Here is a 20,255-nt window from a genome sequence, read left to right on the forward strand (position 1 = left end):
GTCCCCTGGCTAAGGACTCTTCCTTTTCCTGATTGCTGGCTGCAAAATTACCACTCCATTGGCTCTACTCCATTGCTGCCACATTTCAGCCACGCAAAGGCAATGTGAGCCATTTCAAAATTATCTCTAACAAAGACACAAAGTTTGAACGAGATGCTCCTACTAAATATGGCAACCAGGAATATACAGAACTCCTTTAGCATTCTCAGGGTGCAGTGCTATGAGCAAGATTCCTTTTAATAAATGGAAGTAACCACCACCTTTAGTGTTTCCACATTTACATTCTAATAAGGATCAGCCCAGAACAGACTATTTCAGAAAATATAGAAGTTTTCATGCATTTTTCCACATTCTGCTCTTTTTCCCCAAAAGTAATTGAACTTGGAGGGATCTACCTTGACTAGCCACCTTTTTTTTTCCCCTTATTTGTCTCACTTTCTTGTAGACTAAGTAAATGCTCAACTCCTTGCATCAAGGTATTTTCACACTTACTAACTCAGTCACCAAGGAGATTAAATATGCAAGAATTTTACAAGTTCTTCTTTGCATGTGAAGATCTTGAGACCTGGATAACACCCAAGTTCAATGTGATCAATATACGATCATGCTACATTAAGGGATCCTTTGAGGATAAAGGGGATATCTTGTTATTTGGGAGCTTTTTTCCTGCACTGGTCAATAGGAAAAGCAACATTAATTCACAGAACGAGCTCTCCTCCTCTGTTATGTTCTTAAATGTGATTAAATTCATTTTAGTTAGGAAGATAAACTATGTGCAAAATACTTGTTGCAGAATCACGTGTGTAAAGTTTATAGTGGTGATAGTGGTACTCAGCAGACATTCATATCTTAAGGCAAGCCCTAAACACTCTACATTTAAAAGCAACTTCTCCTTTAAGAAATAAAATAAAACTCATTCCATTAAAAAAAAAAAAAAGCTTGCAAATACACTACAGTACTTTGAAACAGATCCTTCACTCTTTAAGCCTTCTTCCCCTGCATTCCCCCACCCCCTTTTCCTTTCAGGAAACAAAACTCAAGAAGAGAAAGAGAGAGAGAGTCAAAAGGTTACAGCCGGCTTGTAAGTGCAAAGAACGTGAGAGGCCCATTCTTCCCCTTAACACCTGACGTCCCAGGGTACATTTTCCCCTGCACCGAGGCTGCTGGATTAGCCATGCAGCTCCTGGTGATAATGCAAGCTGTGCATCTCATTCGCCATGCACTGCTGCTTAAAGGTCTGCTCCTACCCCGGCTCCTGGAAATTGTTCTCATTGCTGCTACACAATTACAAGCTTAATTAATGACAATTTGCATTTTGCCACGATTAGAGTCAGTTAAATACCTTTTCTGAGCCCCAGATAGCAGATAAGCACTCAATCCTGGAATTCAGAAGTTTGAAAAAGTTGCAGTAAAATCAGTAAAATTATGCATTTATTCTTAATTACTAATAAAACCCAAGAGAGAACCTGACACAAAGCTTTGATTAAAAAAGAATCTTGATCAACAACCTTTGTGACAGCAATATAACACTCATGCTGCCATTCCTTGGCTCAGAATACCCAGGTTTCCATGATTTCCCACAGCTTATTGTAGCAGGTGAAACCCATCTAAGGCATGTTTGTTACAGGTACAGAATAATGAACATGCCAGAGAGAAATACCAAATTTCCAAAGTCTTTGCTGCACTTTTTCTAGGGTGGAGGTTCCTTGTAACCCTCAGATCTGCTTTCTTGGCTCATGCCGTAGGAACAAGGAAACAATTACCTCTAATTAGGTGCATAATCGTGCACAAAATGGAAAAGGACTGAGAAAAAAGTTAATTCTAAACACCAAAAGTCTTCAGGCTGAAGGACTAAAGAGAAACAAGATTGATTAGTGTAGAAAAGGTACAGTTCACAAAAATCAACAACTAGCTCCAATGAAAAATAGGACGAGAAAGAAGGACATATATTACTTGGAATTTCCTGCTATTAATAAATGCTATGTTCTAATTGAAAGATAACTTAATTTCAAAAAGGATCCAAATTCCAAGGTGAATCAGAGCAAAAACTTTAGTAGTTAATTAATAAAATGCTGGAAGTGAGAACATGGCAGAAAATGTGAGTTCCTTGCTGTAGAGGGGTAGCTCTGGGATGTTGCTCACCAGCTGCAACCAAAAACATCAGTCCCTGCTTCCTCTCACCCCGCACCTACCCCATCCCAAGCACCAGCCAAATGCTTTTTGCTGCAGAGGCAAGGAACTTTTTTGAAGGTACAGGTTTTCTTTAGAGTGCAAAAAACATTATAAGTTTTGTTTCTTGGATTTTTCAAAATGCCTTGGTCCGGTCACTACTAAGAGCAAATGTCAGAAATATTGCAGGAGGAATCTGAGGGGTGGGGGAGAATAAAAGAGACAAAAATTCTGGTAGTTGATAGCCAGGCTTTCAAAAATGTACTGAGGCAACTCAAACATTTAGGACTCTAATGTGGGAAAAATCCAGTGAGAATATCCCAAAGAAGGTTTAAAGGAAGACAACACAGGTGCACAGCTTCTTTAAGAAGATTTTATAACAAGCAGGGTAAAAGTCACCTGAAGAAATTGTTTTTTACAACTTGCTTAGATGCACTGTGGTAAAAAACTTCCTTCAGCTGATTTGATTTCCTAGAAATGAAAACAAGTGGGTGTGAATTTTTTATTTGGTACTTTATTGAAGGACTAAGATAACATATTTATTTTTTAAGTCACTTGGGTCGTAAAAGTATGAGTGAATACAAAGACAGAGATTAAAGCGAGTGCAGTCATTCCAGAGACAAGCATTAAATGAGATTTTAAATGTCCATCACAACACCAGTAACCTGCCAGGTAATACCACAAAAGCCCTCACTAGACCTGCCTTCCAGCCAGGGTTGTTGGATTCAGCTTTGTTGTTCAGGTAAGAGGTGCTATTTATTTGGACCATAGAACCAGACCAGGCACAGACACTACTTATTTTAGCTGCATTTATATTTGTAAAAAAAAAATAGACCCAGAAAACGAATCTAGTGCCAAAAAAGACCTTGAAGGGAAAGATACATAAACAAATTCCAAGCATCCCCATTGATATATCAACAATATAATTTTTGTGTACACAAACTGACTGGCTGGTGGCAGCTGACTGCGGGTGGGGGAATGCAGTTGAGCAAATTTAGAGTGTAAGTCTAGCCCAGCATGTCCAGCCACAGCCCTCATTGTTTAAATAGAAGCAGGTAGTTAGCTCTACCTGACATGAATGAAGACTTCCTGAAGCACCTGTCTGGTGGAGATCCTGCATCCTCACACATATCTCATTACATTAATCCTTTCATGTCTGCAAACCCCATCCCACGTTGCCAATGTGGGCAAGCAATTAATCCGTTCTTGAAAAAATCTGAACGCCCTAAAAATGCTACAGAAGTTTTAAAATTTAATCTCATAACATATATGAAAACACACAGATGGATAAAATCTTTTCCTGCCATTGCTTACACCACCATTTCACATGTGCTTTCAGAAGAAAAGTCTGGAATTTTAACCTGTATATCCAGGCACACCTCCCTGACAGAGAACTACAATGGGAAAAAGCTTGGTAATACTTGCTCCGATTTATTTTCTCTGAAGTTGATGCTACTTCTTTGTCTGTGAACTTTTTTACTGTTTTTTTTTTTTAAGTGTCATGAAAAACATGACCTTGCTGAAGCATCTGAGTTAAAAATGAATTCTCAGTAGAAAAATATCCCTAAAGTAGATTCTCTCTCTTACCAGGGAATGCTCCAGCAGTCAACTTCAATTTGCCTTAAAGACAAAAAGTCATCTCTCTAGGGATAAAAATCAATCCCCAAACTGTCAGCAGCAACACACAAAGTTTAAAAATGTGCTTAATTCAGCACAAACAAATGCTTGTAAATTGTCAAGCCAATATGTGAGAAGTGTCTCTTCCATTAAATAAAATCATGAGCTAAACGAAAAAACTAAAAAGGGGACAAAGACTGCACAAGCAGATATATTTTCGCCACCTGATATCTATCAAACACGCTTGTACAGAATAAAAAGAAACCTTACTAATAGAGTGCTGATTAAGTTTAAAATTATTTTAATTGCTACCGACTTTTTTAAAGGTTTTCAATACTGTGGTGTTCCAGTGCATGCAAAAGCAGAGCTTCTCCACGCAGCTTGGCAGTGGGAGCAGTATGGGACAACAGAAACTCAGATTTGCAATCCAAAGGTGATCCACACTCAGTGACAGGGAAATCAGTTCTGCAGCTTGGAGATGTCATCCCAAATTGCCAGAGCTGAGAAATGACTGAAGCCATTGCTGGCTTCAGACGTGCAAGGTTACGTGCCCCAGCTGGGAGTGCTTGCCTTTCTCTTCCTGTGTACCTTGGGCACCTATGGAAACTGCTCCCACTGTCCCACCCTCCTGAGGGGACCCTGCCCCTTCCTGGCAGCACCCTGACATCCTGGAAACTGCCTCCACACCCCACACCACAAAGAGATAAGGTGCAGGGGCTGCTTGGAAGTTGTGTGGGCAGGCAAGGAGCTTCCTCATCTGCCTGCAGGTGCTCTGGAGATAGGGATGGGACTGTTTGGTGGGTATAGTTCAAGTCTTAACTGCATTCCTGGATGCCACTGATCACAGCAGGGCAGAGACAGAATATCCTAAGAAAAGAAACCATACAGCCATGACAGCTATTAGTGTAATTTCTGCCCAGGATTATGAGAACCTGGACTTTTCCCTCTATAACTACATTTCATACTCTAGCAGATGAGCCCATGATGATCAACACTTGTAAGAAACACGCTCAAGATTTGTGCAGAGCTCCACCCCTGGTCTCCTTAATCTTCAATGAAACAACTTAGTTTGATCTGAAAATCTCCATCTAGAGTATATAATATAGACTTTGTTATCAAGCAGGTTTTATGCAATAACCAGTAAAAGCTTCTCAGTTTTGTTGTCATGTGTAGCTGTATACATCAGAAAGTCCTGAAACAAGAAAGGCCTATTCAGTGTAAACAAAGTGTTTAACAAAAAAAAAAAAAATAGGCTGTGTTTTCCCTAAAAAGCCAAACTTGCAATGACCCAAAAATAAAACTAAAAAAAAACACCTTCCTCAGTAAGGATCTAACACAGACTCAAAGATTAAGTTTCAGTGATTTCTGCAAAAAAACACCAAAACCTCCATTTGTGTTAAAAATGGAAAGGCATATTCTACAGTATTGAAAAATCCACCATAAATCAGTTAAAATACACAACCATAAATACATATGAAAATATAAAGAGAATAAGCAGTGCAAAAATCAGGAAGGCTTCATAAAGCAAAAAAGCAAGCAGCATCACAGCAACATCAGCAATAACCAAAGAACAAAACAGTGCTCTTTGATGTGTAAAATATAAAAAAAATATCTTTTGTGTAAAATGTAGAAAAAAATAGACCAAGTTACATGCTGGATATGCACCTCAAGACACACACAACCATGTGTCGTTACTGTGCTTTCATGTTAATTTCTGTGAGCACAAAAATATCGTGAGCTGTGAACTTTTAGGTTGAACAAGAAAGAAAAAACCAAAACCAGAGCCAATGAGGGAAAACCATAAGAAAAAACACTGACATCTCCTTCTGCCTTTCCTTTCAGAGGTAACAACAGTCAGATATCCATACACTGACAGAAAGTGTCACACAATTTCACATATAAGGCAAAAATGCCAGAAAAGGAATGGCTGCTGCTACTCTCTGAAGTGCTTCACTATAAAGCCTTCTATGGAGACTCCTAAGGATTGAAAAGGGAGGGAAGTACTCCACCTTTCCTGATTTATCTTGAAAATCAAAAAGTCTAGGTTATTTGCAGCTGATACTTCAGAATGATCAGAAATCTTTTCATCGCTACTTTGGCAAATAAATTATCTGATACATGTGATCAAAGGCAAAGATTAGCTCAGGAATCCTGACATCATTTATTTTGGCAGTGTACATATGTTAGTAGATTCTTTCGGTCCTCCCTAGGATTAACATGTATTTTGAGAGATGGTCTGGGGTCCATACAAAAATCTGAAAGTTCAAAGCTATATTGCTTGGTTTAGTCATCCAGGAAAGTTAACTAGAACAATTAAACACTCTAGCATTCAAAAATAAGACTGCAAACTGTTCCCAAAGAGACTAAAAATTCATAGCCACTGGTATTGGAGATCCTTCTCATTAGCTGGTTCCCTCTTCCACACAGCACATCATCATGTGATTTCTCCCTGTAACTGCTTTTACTATTAAAAATATTTTTCAAAAATGTGTATATAATTTCTTAATACGAAATGCTACTTATAAGTCTAAATATTATCCATTGAATGAAAAAAACTTAATTTTTCTTTGTTTCTCATAACACTGAACTATTTAAGTTTCTAAAGAGAAGTTCTTTCTCCGCCCCTTTCATGGAAGACAACGGTTGTTGCTCAGGTCCACAGCATAAAAGTCATTATTTTCATTGAGTCCAAAGACAGCAAGAGCGCAATTTTAAGCTAAAAGGCCAAACTAATAGGTTCAAATCAGCATCAAATAAATGAGGGTCTCAGGCACAAACCCCAGACCCTGTCTTGCCCTTGAAAGGCAGTGAGTTCAGTTGAGCTGGGCAGTCCATACCGCCTGCAGTGCTTGTTGCTGCGTGCATACACCTTCAAGCACTCTGCTTCAAGCACTCTGCTTTCAGTCTTTTCTTTGGGCCTTAAGTAGAACCTGTCAGATTTTGTAGGCATGGAGAGTGTCACCTCTTGCACTATCACAAAGTGGACAGGATTACTGGGGTTGAGCCAACAGTTCCCAAGAATCATCAGTGTCTCACAGTTGTGGTTTAATTCCTTGGGAGGAGAGTTCCTGATTCTGCAAGCTGGGCTGAATCCAGCCACATACCTTGAGGAACTGAGGGGATGGGGGAGTCCAGGGGTAACTCGTGAGCAGGGCACAATCAGAACTTGCAGGAATGTCGCTGGAGAAGGAGTTGAGGGGAGGGTAGAGGTGGGACCTGCAGCAGTTCTGCTGGCAGGCTCAGAGGAGTGTGCTGGGGTTTCTGTTTCAGCAGCCAGGCAGCAAGCTCCCCCACAATTACTGCATCCCCTCAGCAGCATCAAGAGCTAAAAGAGCAACACCATCTCTGTTGCCAGCAAACCATTTACAACTCCAGTGTTGCAGTCTGGGCACTGCTAGCTTTACATTAACAAGGTACTGGCAGCAAAAGCAAAAAGGAAAACCTAATCTTGTCCTTTCACACAGTTTCATTCCTATGTCCCAGTCTTTCACATCCTGTAGTCTCCTCATCACTGTGCTGGACCCTACTGCAGCAGGGAGGGCAAGGGGGATTGCGACCCGAAACCTTAGACCAAAGGTCCGTGAGCACAACAGGCTGAAGATTCCCTGAGGGAAATCCTTGCCTGGGCTTCCTAAGAGGTAACTAGAGAGCTGCTGTGCCTTCCCTGTCCACTGCATGAGAGCCAGACAGCCTCTGAACAATTACTGTTTGATTTGGGTTAAGAGTCAGACACCACCCGGGGCAACATCCAGACTGCAGCCAGGGATACTGTTTCCGGAAACAGAAACAACAGGTGGGAATTTGCAAATGGCAACCCTTTACACACTTAGAGCACCACTGTGCTTCAGTGCAGAGCATTAAAACACAAGAATACAACATTTTTTAGGGTGACTTTTTGCATTGTGTTGTAGCATTATTGAGAGTAGAGTCTGTCCCCAAACTCCTTGACCTTTTGTAACAGCTGACGATCCCAAACTCAGGGATGCAAGTGCTGCCTAACTTTCTTTGCTGATCCAATTTACATCTGTCAGATGAACGTACACCTCATCATGCAGTGAGTGAGCATGGAGGTAGTGAAAGGGGGCTGCTGTATGACAGGAAAAGGGTGTTATTTTCAGAACTCCCTTATTTCAGTTATGGTTGTAGTCCTGATTTCTTTAGTTATCTGATAGAGCGGGAGAAAAATTGCAGCAGGTCACTGGTGATTCCAATCATGCAAAGCTATAAAGGAAAAATAGTATACTCTGACTTCTGGAAGTATACATGCTCTATGCAATCCTTCCTGTCATTTTTATGGGTGCAGACAATTCTTGGATGGACAAAAATTTCTCTCTGAAGACACAAAATGTTTTGTGAAACAAACTAACCTCTATCCCCCAAAGTTATTTTCTCTTCTTAGCAGACATCCACAGTCAAAAATTTGTCATTGTTGCTCCTTATTTGTTTGTATGTTCAAGAGAAAACTTGCTCAACTTCCAATTCAGAAAATATATTTTATCACCTCTGACTATCTGGCTTAAAATACTAAGTAGGTACATCACTCATTTCTTAATTTAGTGCTTCTTCACTGAACCTATTCATGTTGAAAGGAGTGATGGCTTCATGGCATTATTTCCATCTTGCCTGAGTGACTGAAACTATGCAAACAGAACAACAAAACAAGAAATACTTTTTAACTGCAAGGCTTTTGGGAAGATAATATACATAATAAACTTTCAGTAATTATTATGGTCTGGGAACAATTCCAAGTGTAGGAAGACCATGTGTTACTATGCTTTTATAATGAATAGAAATTCACAATCCTACTCATGAAAAAAATCTTTTTGATGTTTAAGCAGCACTTATTTATAACCTTTCTGAGGCCAACAGGTGAAAAAAAAATGGCAGAGTAAAACTAGTTTTGCATGTTGGGGACCTACGTGAGAAAGTTTTGTCTTTAAAACATACAAGCTCCTGCTCTTTCCCTTTTTCTGTGAAATCCTAGACTGGTTGTCACCAGACACCTTAGACTATCAGGTTAATGCTCAGTGAATGTTCCCTTCATGTGTACACCTGAAGGAAAGCTGCAGTGATTTCAGGGTTTAAAAAGCCCTGTGACATTCAAAACACCCTACAAACCCTCTGAGAAGCTCAGTTCCCAAGCCACAGCTCCAGTCCAGCCCTGCAAGAGGCACAGCAAAATTCCACATATGGCATTACAAACGTGCCTTAAACTCTGCCCCAGAGGGACCATCTTTGAGGCCAAGAGAGTACTTCAGTCTCAGTTCCCCTGCAGACCTTTGGCTCTGTGCTGAGGCTGCTGCCCAGGGTGCCAATTAGTGCCAGCCGATTGCTCCTGTGATGTGCACACCTCTCTGGGAGCCAGACTGAAGCTCCCAACTCGTTTCCTATAGGTCACTGGCTGTTGACAACTCTGGCCAAGATTCACTAAGGCCCAATTTGGATTAGCAATTCAGCAGGAAGGTCCTGTGTCACACTGCCCTCCAACCTCTCTCATGTAAGCAATTTGAATACAGCAACTTCTCGGCTGCAAATTGACTAGTTTCAGAGGGAGGGGTGTTAAAAAACTCCAGAAGCAAGTGCATTTACAAAGCCTGCCATAAAGTGTTATTGGGAAATTAAACTGTGCCTTGCCCCCTTCACCTCTTGCTATGTAGACTGCATTTGAAGGATTTCATTAGGGCCAGAGGCCAGAGCTTACATTTCTGTTGCCAAGTGAAATGTATCATGGAAGAAATTGACTTAACTGGGAATTCCAATAAAATACTGGGTTTAGAACCAGGAAGTCAACAACTGTTTGGCCACTTCATAATTTTTTAAGATGTGAGCAGGAAAATTATGGTTTGTTTTAGAATTAAAAAAAAAAAAATAGTTATAAAGTCTTCTTCAATCTAATTTAATAAACCCACCTCAAGAAAATGATGAGAAAAAGGAGAATCTTACCTGAAAACTATGTAGCATTATATATATAGGATACCTGCAGTAGCTAAACTTTCACTGCTGTTAGTGCTTTAAAGTGTACTCTGTGGTAGTCCAATGTATATTTCCCTTGAGCTGCAATCACTTTTACCAGCTAAACTTCTGCCAAATACTTATCATAGACCCTACAGAATTGATTCCAGTGCCAGTCACTACCACTGGGAGCAGCACCCTGTGATGGTTCATTTTGCCTACATTCTCATTCCTGCTGCTGCTATGGAATGGAAATGGGATACAAACAGTGTGTATCCTCCTCCTTCTCAGACTGATTCCTTAGCTAACCCTCATGAGGTGCAATAGTATTTTTTAACCACATTAAATGAGTACAACCACAGTACACACACAGTTATGCCTGGCATAAGACATTATGACTGAACCCATGGAAGGAATTATAAAGTAATTATATGTATAGGTTGTTGTTAGAATTGTAAAGGAATTGTATGTATAGGTTCTCATGGTTGTTAAAAAATTGTATTATTTTACATTGTTAAAATTGTATCATTTTCATATGGAATCAGAACTGGTATTATTCTAAGATGAAGAAGGTATTGCAAACTTTCTGTTCATCTAATCCAGCTCAGCCACATCTGTCCTCCAGAGGCATGTAAACACTCAGCAAAAATAGGATATCTGCTCAGCAGTGTCAGCCACTTGAGGTGCTCCATTTCCTTGACTCCTGCTCATCTTTGACAGATGATTGTAACGCAATAGCTCAAAGGAGATAGCAAACAGGAGATTGAGACACCCCTGCAGGGCTCCACTGAGTTTCAAAGGTGCAAGCAGGAAGAAACACAGTAAATTAAAAAGCTAGAGTGACAAGTGCAATCTCCAGAGCTAAATATATATTGTATGTTGCATGAAGTCACAATATAATGGGCTTCTACTGGAGAATAGCAGATAACTAAGACTCAAATTGGCTAACTTAACAAATGAAAATGTAATAAAAAATGAAGCTTTCTGAGTGTGGCCCCATGCAGAAGGGCATGAGAAAGCAGTTGAGGACTTTTGTGTTCCTCTTGCTCCAGACACTCAAAGCACCCCACAGCCAAGCAAAACCAGAAGGTGCTCCCTCTTTGTATTGGGGCCAGGTTTAAGGCAACTCAAAGGGACACATGAAAATTCAAACATTCCACTTGTTGTAGTCATGCCCATTCCAACATAACATGATTGCCAGAATTCCTGGGCTTTAGAAGTGAAGCTGAGTCTGTTCTTTGTGGCACCTGATGTACCCAATTTGCTGGTGGCTCGTGATGCTATCCCAGAATTTTATGTCTATCTTTGCTAAGATATCAGGAAACAAAGAATGAAAATAAAAAGGATCCAATTGTAATTGTTTCTTGAGGACTGAGCTGAGAATGCAGCTTTTCAATGTCTATTATACAGAAAGAGGGTGCAGAAACTGTCATGCTGAATTTGGGACTGGTCTTTACTTGCACAGATGGGAGAAGCCCACCATTTTTTTTCAATATTTGTACTTCACAAGGAGGACTTCCCTATATCATAAAAAAGAGGGATGTCTTCCTACCAGATCACATTCTGTGTATAATAGAGAGCTGTATATATTAAAAAATAAACTTAATTCAGTCTGGTATGTAGGTGGGGAAAAGCTACTTACAGAAAATAATTGTGGCAAGAGAAAGCTGGACAAATTCCTATTAGAGGAATGACATTTTAAAGACAAAGAATATATTTTAATTAAAGCTGCCTGTTTTAAGACATGTCAGATAAATCCTGAAAGTCTTTAAGTCAAACCTGATCATCTCTTTAAACTCTGTGTTAGAGCGCAACAGAAGTGATAAGCTTGAGACAGCTTTATTTAGTGTGGCTCTATGGCCTTTGGTAGGTCATGGGGTCAGAGAATATCAGTCACCAGGGCTGCCTTTTCTGATGACTTTAATCTTTAAAACCTTCCAGTGAAACTGTGTGACCCATCGTTAGCAAAACGCATAAAAAATGGCCAAAGTGCATATTTGGTTGCACATGACATCATAAATTACAAACAGGACTGTTCTGAACAACGAGTTTTCCCTGGAATTAAACAAGAAAAAAAAATCTGGGGAAACAGGGCTCCCACTGTCACCAGTGCCTGACAGCAGACAGCACCAGGGTGAGCTGATGCTGTGGTGCCCCAGCCAGGTCTCCACCCCCAAGCAGTCACTCACCTCTGCCAGAGGTGAAACCTTCTTGAAATCACTTTGACTGAGCTCCCCAAGCAACACATTTGTAAAACACCAGCACTAACATCTTACCCTGGGAAGTACAAGGCAGTGCTCACTATCTGTGTTTGATCTCATGCTCCCCTCCTGCCTCACTAACTTTCACAGCTCCAAGACCACGAAGAGGACCCAATTTCAGTTCTATATATCCTTTTGCAAAAGTTTCACTTGATTAAAGGTTGTTCAAATACTTTTACTCGTAAAAAAAGGGGACATGATAAAAAAATACATTATTAAAGATATATTCAACCTCAAGCCAAGACACTGAAATCAAACCAAACATAAAAGTCCAGGGAAACACACTGTAACTCACTCAATAGTGTAGCAAAATGCTATCACTGCAGAAAAACACGAAAGTAATAAAAGTAACTTCGACCTTAGTAGCTTTTCAAGTATTAGGTACTGATGGAAATTTCCTAACCTGATTTAAGAAATCTATTATGCTCTGCAGACTCATTCCTTCTGTGATGTGAAATTTCAAAAGCCTCCAGCATTTTTTCTAAGTTGAAGTTCAAGGAATGAATCTACAATTTGTTGAAAAATTACTTTAAATAATAACTATTTTAGTACATTCTTTTACCCTTCTTGGAAGGATTTCCTGACAAGTAGGAATGAAACATCTTTGTAAACACAATTTGAGCAGGGAATTAGAGGATGGTTCCTAAATCACTTAAGAAGATAAATACTAATTTTACGAGACCAAATAACCAAGCTGAATTTATCTCTATTCAGATTTCAGGTACATTTTTGGTTTCATAGCAAAAATAGTTTGCTTTTGTAGCAAAAGTTTATTTTGTAGCAAAAAAAAAAATTTGTTTTTGTGACAGAAGGCAAGCAGCTGTAATGGAAGCTCAGGCACCTCCTTGACAATTATCATTTGTTTTGTTAACAGGCAGTGAAACACAGAAATAAGGGACAGGAACACAGCAACTCTATTCTTCTTCATTAGAAACATCATGTTACAAAGAGTGACAGGTTCCTCAACCTGAGAAAACAGACCCATTCCCACATAAGTTTTGCTCTAAAAGCAGCCAAGTTCTTTCATTCCTGTAGCAGGAAAGGGATTTCACTTTTATACAATTTAGGCAAGGAACCAAATAGAAGAGGAAAAAAAAATTGTTAGTGAGGATACTTGGGGCTATTTGGTTGTTGTTTTTTTGGGGGTTTTTTTGTTTTTTTGTTTTAACTCTACAGCCACCATTGAGCAATATCAGTCCAGACGCAGAATTCAGTATGCATATATTTGGAAACTGCAGAATTAATGTGTAATGTAAACTCAGCCTAAACACTTATCTGGGCTTGATTATTAAATAGCTTGTGGCAGTCTTTAATACACAGCACTAATGTTGCTTCATTCAATGCACAAGATAGACAATACTCATTTTAAGAGCAGTTCACTACTTTGTTTTGTTCCATTTTTCATATTGCAATCCTTTGTAGCACCCTTTATTTCCCATCTGTGGTTCAAAACCTGTTCTGAAGACAAATTTATTGACTTTGCCCAGGCAGTTTTTTGGTGCTCATCATCAGAGGATACAAGTGATTCAGCCATATTATTTCTACTGCAGCTGGGAAAAAAGTCAGCATCTGTCTTGTACAGATGACAAAAGATGCGCAGGGACAGAGACACAGGTACACCAAATCTGAGACATCTGCCACATGAGCTTTAAGAGAAGATAGCACTACTCATTATTCTGTAGACTCAGAACAACTCTCTAGTGACTTCAGGGGTAGACATGGGTGTTCAAGCCTCTGATTATCAGAGTGTAGGATCTCGCAGTCAGCACGCAGAAGCCGGGGAAAACACACAAGATATGAAAAATTACTGACTTTGCTAAACATCAATAGCAGGGACAAGACTACAGGCCTATTTTTCAGAGTGTTATCTAGCTTTTCACCTATATATTTCCTTTCTTGCAGTCTTTGATTTATCTACTACAAACCATCCACCTGCAAGAAATGAAGAGTCTTTTCCACTGCACAAGTTCCCTTGGCAGGTCTAACTTGGGGTCTGGATAAGGCAGAAATCCCACAGGAGGCGAGGACAAGAGAGAAAAAGAGGCAATAGATAATTACAGAGTTAAAGACTGCTATAGTGCACATGAACAAATGAGCCATCTTAAATGACCTCAAATCTGCCATTTTTTAAACCTTTGAGGGCTCCACTTGGGTACCTTAAAAATACGCTATGTTAATTTTTTTTCATGCTACTGCCATACAAAATCCTGTGCTTTATGTGCCAGAGAACTTGCTTATGCTACAACAGAACTTTGGAAGGGCAATAGAGGACTAGAGGGACATTTCCAAATATAACTTTTTAAACTTCGTGCTTTGCTTTTTACTTAAAGGCAATTTTGATTTCATAACTTTTTGCTTGATTGGTTAGGGGGTTTCAGGGGGGAGATATTTATGGTATTTTATTAAAATATGAAATTAATTTAATGTGTGTGCCTTTCTTGAAAAACTACACATTCTAAATAGTCCCTTTTTTTAATGAAAAATGTCTTTTCCATTCTAATTATTGAAAAATAAGCCTCAAACCTCATTTAAGAACTGAGATTTGGATCACTTTAAAAGACTGGACAGAAAAAGAAAAGCTAGCTGAACATCTAATCACATCCAGAGTGGGACCATCCACAGGAGGACTCTGATACTGTGGGGAACACTGCAAACATGCCATTAAGAGTGTCACCTAAATAAACCCAAGAACTTCACCATAAGAAACACACTCACATCCCTACACTGAGGTTCTCTGATTGCCGTGAGTACTCTGCAGTTTTGCCTGCGAATGGGCTGGGTTTTCTTTCCCCTGGGGGCAGTGGAAGCCTCCCGGCTCCGGGCAGCACAAAGGGGCGGTGTGTACAGCCCAGGCGGTGCGGGTGAGGCCGGGGGCGATGAGCCGGGCTGGGAGCTGCGCCGGCGAGGAGGAGGATGCAGGATGCCCGGCCCGGGCACGCCGCTCTCAAACGCCGGGCCAGGAGCATCCTCTAGCGGCCAGCGCCTCGGGAAGCCCCCGCGTCCCCCAGGAACGAGAATATTCTGGAAGGCGGAGAGAAAGCAGCGACCGGGGAAAATGGGCAGAAGCCAGAAGGGTATTCTGAAGATGGATATTTTGTCGGTCTCGTCTATGCCTCCGTATCAGACTAGATGGGAGAGAGCTCCCTCCTAGGTCCTGAGTAGCACAGAGAACCCTTTCCCTTCCTGCTCTGGAGCACCCTCATCATCAGCTGTGCTTTGGGTGTAAGAAAAGAACAACAAAAAGAACAGAACCCCTCCCCTGCCCCCCCAACATACAAACAAAAACCAAACACCCCAGTACTCCCCAAACACCCACAAAAAACTCCAAATGGAAACAACCCAAAACATGCCACAAATCCAACCAGTTTGAAAGGACTGTGTACACAACTCTGAAGTGTGTTACATTTGCATTAAACTTGTAGCCACTTCAATTAATCAACAGCTACATTACATTCTAATCAGCCTACTGTGAAAAAAAAAAAGAAGGACAAATGCAAAAGCAAAAAGAGCAATCACACGAACCACCTGAACTTGCCATTTCCTCAGGTCATAAAACAATTTCATTGTGGTTAAAAATAAAAAAAATAACCAACCAATCAAAATAAATAAATACATTAAAATATATAAAAAGAATTGCCCAGCAAGACTTCCCCAGTTTAACTGCTTGGGAACTTTAGAGAATCTGGTACAGATATGGACTGAAGTTTGGCTCTCTATACCATTACTATGAGCCAGGATTGAGGCAAGTAAAAAGCCTGTGGTGGGTGCACACTAGCTGAAAACATAAATTAGTTTGTTAGGGCATAAATCACACAGCAAAGTCCAGGAACTAGAAGGCAAAGCAGAAGTGTCTAATGTTTTACAGCCCATGAGGATTCCACCTGGTTGTTGTCATCTTATTGCAGGGGTTCCTCACTGTTGTCTCCTTATCACAAAAGTTTCCTACCTTCTTGGCGTTTCTTGTGGGCAGCTCCTCACAGCACCAACTCTTCTTCACAAAGCAGCCAACTGACTCCAGTTCCCTTCTCACCCAGCCACCCCACTCTTTTATAGCACTCTTCTTCTCATTGCTTACAGCTGTGGCCTGTTAAAGTCAGGGCTGTTCCTAATCTTTGATAATTGGCCCAGCTGCAACTCCTTAGGGGGAAGATTACTTTCTACACTAGCTGTATTTTCTTATATTCTATCCCCCCACACCTGGTATCAGAAATGGTCACCTTAGGAGCTGCAGGACAAGGAACATGACCAAGACACTCTGGGTTTGATGCAGAGGATAGCTCTTGGGAGGCTTCCAGCCTCATGAAAGCACCCTTCTCTCTTTTCCTTTGGCCAGCTGCTTTCTCTCAGGCAGCATTTGCCCTCCAAACACATCAAAACAGAACACGTTCACCTGGACTACTCTTAATAGTCTAACACATTCCAACCATGCCTGGATTAGGAAAAAAGGTAACATATTTTAGCATGTATGACAGCAACATGGTCCAGTGCAGTCAGTATATTTATGAAAGTGACTATGTTTGACTCCCAGGCAAAGCTTAAAATTAGTCATGTCCTAATGGGTAATATTTTGAAATAAAATTTTCTAATTTACCATGTGTTTCTACAGAGGATAATTTTAGGGAATCTTTGCCATGATTTAAAGCAAACTGTATTTGTCTGTCTTGTGATGAAAGGAAAGTGTGACTCAGTTTTCTCCCATTTCTGCCTGGATGCAGTCAGACATGGGAGAGCACCATGCCAGCAGCAGTGACTAAGCCACCACGTGCCTGTGGATTAGCCATGACCTGGCCGCCATGAGTGGCACTCCAGCAATCTCAGACTCTGCTGACTGAGGGTGCTGGCCCTGATGTACCCATCACCAAAGAGAAGCAGGGAAAGAAATTTTAGTATTCCTGATGTCCACTGGACCTGTGAGACGCACACCAAATGCAGTGTGGAGAGCAGTTGTCTGTCACATTGCTCTAGATGGAAAAACCAGAAAATTCACAACAAAACAAATAAAATTACTTCTGCAGTGGCAACTGTCCTTCAAGCACTTGACCTACACTCCTAACAAGGAACCCTGAAACCTAATTTTTAAACACAGATCACACACGCTGCTGATGTAGTGTCACAAACCTTCTTTTATATTTCAGTGCAGTGGAAACCTAGAGAACTTCTGGTAAAGACACAAGATGGCAGGAGAGCAAGCATGTACTCTCAAATTTCAATCAAACTTCAAATCAGCTTATGACATAGTACATATACATTGTCAGCATATATACATGTGTGTGTATGTGTATACATGCCTTCTGTACTCAATTTAAATATACCACACAAAATTATGCAATCTTAATTGGCTATAGGTTCTCCTGTCTTCACAAATGGGACATGTTCAATAACAAGCCTTTCACGCTAGAATATGTTACATACTACTTTTTGTATATTTTCTCAGATCAGAAATAGGACAGGATTTACAGGCCTTGGTTTGGTTTTACTGGCCTGGGCTATACAACATACCAAATTCAACTTAGACCCAAACAAAAAAGGATGTGATCAAATTATTCCTTTAAAAAAATAGTAAAATAATTTTTTCAAAGATATGCTAAAATATTTGGGAATTGAAAGCATTCTTCAAAAACTACAAAAGTATCACACATTTTCAGAATATAATGTATTAAAATACCCATACTTTTCACAATGTAATTGTGCTATTTTGGGAAATCTGCACAATCTTGTTACCATTTCATTTTCTATTTAGAAGAATAATCATACTAACTGGCTGGATATTGGCCTGCAGATATCTAATATGTTTAAGTAGGTGTAACAAAATACACATCAAGAGTACACCTGATGGAAAAGTTGGAGCATGGAAAAGTTCAAGCTTTAGAATTGTTCAGGCTGAGCTATGCAAATAATATCTGGGAAATCTCACATCCATTACGACAGGAGAGCCATATGCCTCTATAACTGCTTAAAATAAACCCAGATACTCTAAAGTTTATAAGTATTGCAAGAGAACAGAAAGTGAAGCTAGAGTAACTTTTTCAAGAAACTGCTGGGAATAAAGGGAGCTGCATTATGTCATTGGGAAACACATTTTTATCATAAAAGTGGAAGCAATACAAGCTGTAAAAAACTAAAATTATAAAATTAATATTAAAAAAGCCCTTTATGCAATTGCTTCATCTGAAAGCAAGTGTCAAACCTGCTGCTTTCATTAAAAATTTGCTGCATTTCCTGATGTTTATTCAAAGTTATTCACTGTAAAGCATTGGGCAAAGACATTACCTGAATCTGGACTAATGCAGTTTTATTTGTGAGGTATGCTGAGGTCTGAGAAAAGGCAGCTAGACAGGAGAATCTATTGCATTTCTCATATTTGCATGTAGTAAAATGATCTAGGCATGGACATCTGTGACTTAAGTGTATGTCTTTATTTTGTTTATATAAAAAACACGGAATACCATCCATTATATGCTCTCATCAGGGATATAATCCTTGAAACTGCTGTAATTCATAAGATGCAGAGGTGCCAAAAGAAGCATATTTAAGTCTTAGAACAGCATATTTATGAGTGTGAAAGTTTTGTGTTTAAAGGGCTTTCTGAAGCATCAATAACACCCTCTCAAGTTCAGGTTCTACACTTTTCCACTGAAAGTCACTGAGAACATCTCTCCAAAATTGTTTCTTATTATGTGTTTTAACATCACTAGGTGCTTTTCCAGTGCTTCACTTCAGTCTATTGGATCTTTTGGAAGCTACCTATCAATTAGGAGTTATTAGAAACAAATCAATGTTCTTGATTAGGCTCTCAAAACTGGTTCACCCACTCAGTGGATTTTGGATTTTGAGATGAACAGCAGACAAAGAAAGATTTCCAGTTCCAGGTTTGTCCATACTATTCATGGGAACAGTTAGTACAGTTCTAAGATAATGTGCACCTTACAGTTCCAGGCAGCTGGGTTTCATTCATGGATAGATTCTGCACCTTGCTGAAAAGGATTCTGTTAGGAAATAATTCTGAGCTGCAGATCTTCTCCTTAGCCAAGTTCTGAGGCCCGATGGCTGCCCTTGCACACAGCTGCCCTGTGACTGCACTGCAGAAGGCCATTAGTGAGCTTCTTCCCTCTCTCTAGCATCAACACCCGGGTTCAACTATTGCTCATTTAGGTGATGCAAATTCTTGGGTGATCTAACTGGCAATCAATATGAATTCTTAGGACATGCACCCCTTACCTTGTCAAAAGCAAATTTCATTAACTGGAAACTTGCTTCTGCTGACCACTTATCATTCAATAAAGGAATAAAAACCGCCTTCAATACAGTGAGGACAGATGCACTTAGCAAGTGCATTAACTTATCAAGTTCTGCTCAGGTTGTCTCCTGTCCTATCATTTGGATTACTGCATAGAGCTTAATAGCAGGACCCAGCTGGATTCACTGCTCCACAGACTGGAGAAGAATCAGTTTATAAATGATTGCTTATGACAACTGAATTATCCAGAAGTTTAGAGTTAAGTATTTGCTGTGCTGATCATTTAAAAGATAAGACAGGGATCATTTAATGGCATCTAAAGCATGACGTGGCTGAGGAGATTATAGTTTACAATCTACACTTTCATTACCAGAATAGCATTTAATATAGTATTTCACAGAAGTAATGGCATAGAAAACACTGTAAAATGAGATAACTGTATATGCACGAGATCACCTGCTTTTATGCAGTACTGGTGTTATCTAATGTAAAACAAGTGTATGTTAATACCTTCCAAAACAAGCCAGGAATTAAAACCTGTGAAGCAATATACATATTGAGACATTCAATAATTAAAATAGAAGGACAGTTCATATGAACCCAAGTTTTACTAAAAACATTAAAAAGAATTATTAAAAGGCAAGGGCAGTGGTAACAGACAGTGCCTGTTTCCAAGCACATGCCATGCAAAATATTTTCTTTGTAAGAGAAAAGTTAACCTGATTGTGAAACTCTCTCAGTAGTATTTCCATCCTTAGGCACCATTTTACAGCTATTGCTCACGCTGTGCTTCTGGCAGGCAAATGTCATTTTCAAATAACACGGGAAGAATGCAGAGGTGGAGTCAGGGCTCACCAGGAAGATGAGCAAAGGCCTCAGGGTTCAGTATACAGGTGACTTGGAACCAGCAGCCATACATTTTCTCAGTAATCTCTGTTGGTTAGACATCGCTGTGGTTCACAACAAAGAATGTCTGTCTGTCTGTCTGTCTGTCTGGTATGACAGGTATATAACAGCTC

Source organism: Fringilla coelebs (genome assembly GCF_963513975.1).
Source record: "Fringilla coelebs genome assembly, chromosome: 2".
NCBI lineage: Eukaryota > Metazoa > Chordata > Aves > Passeriformes > Fringillidae > Fringilla > Fringilla coelebs.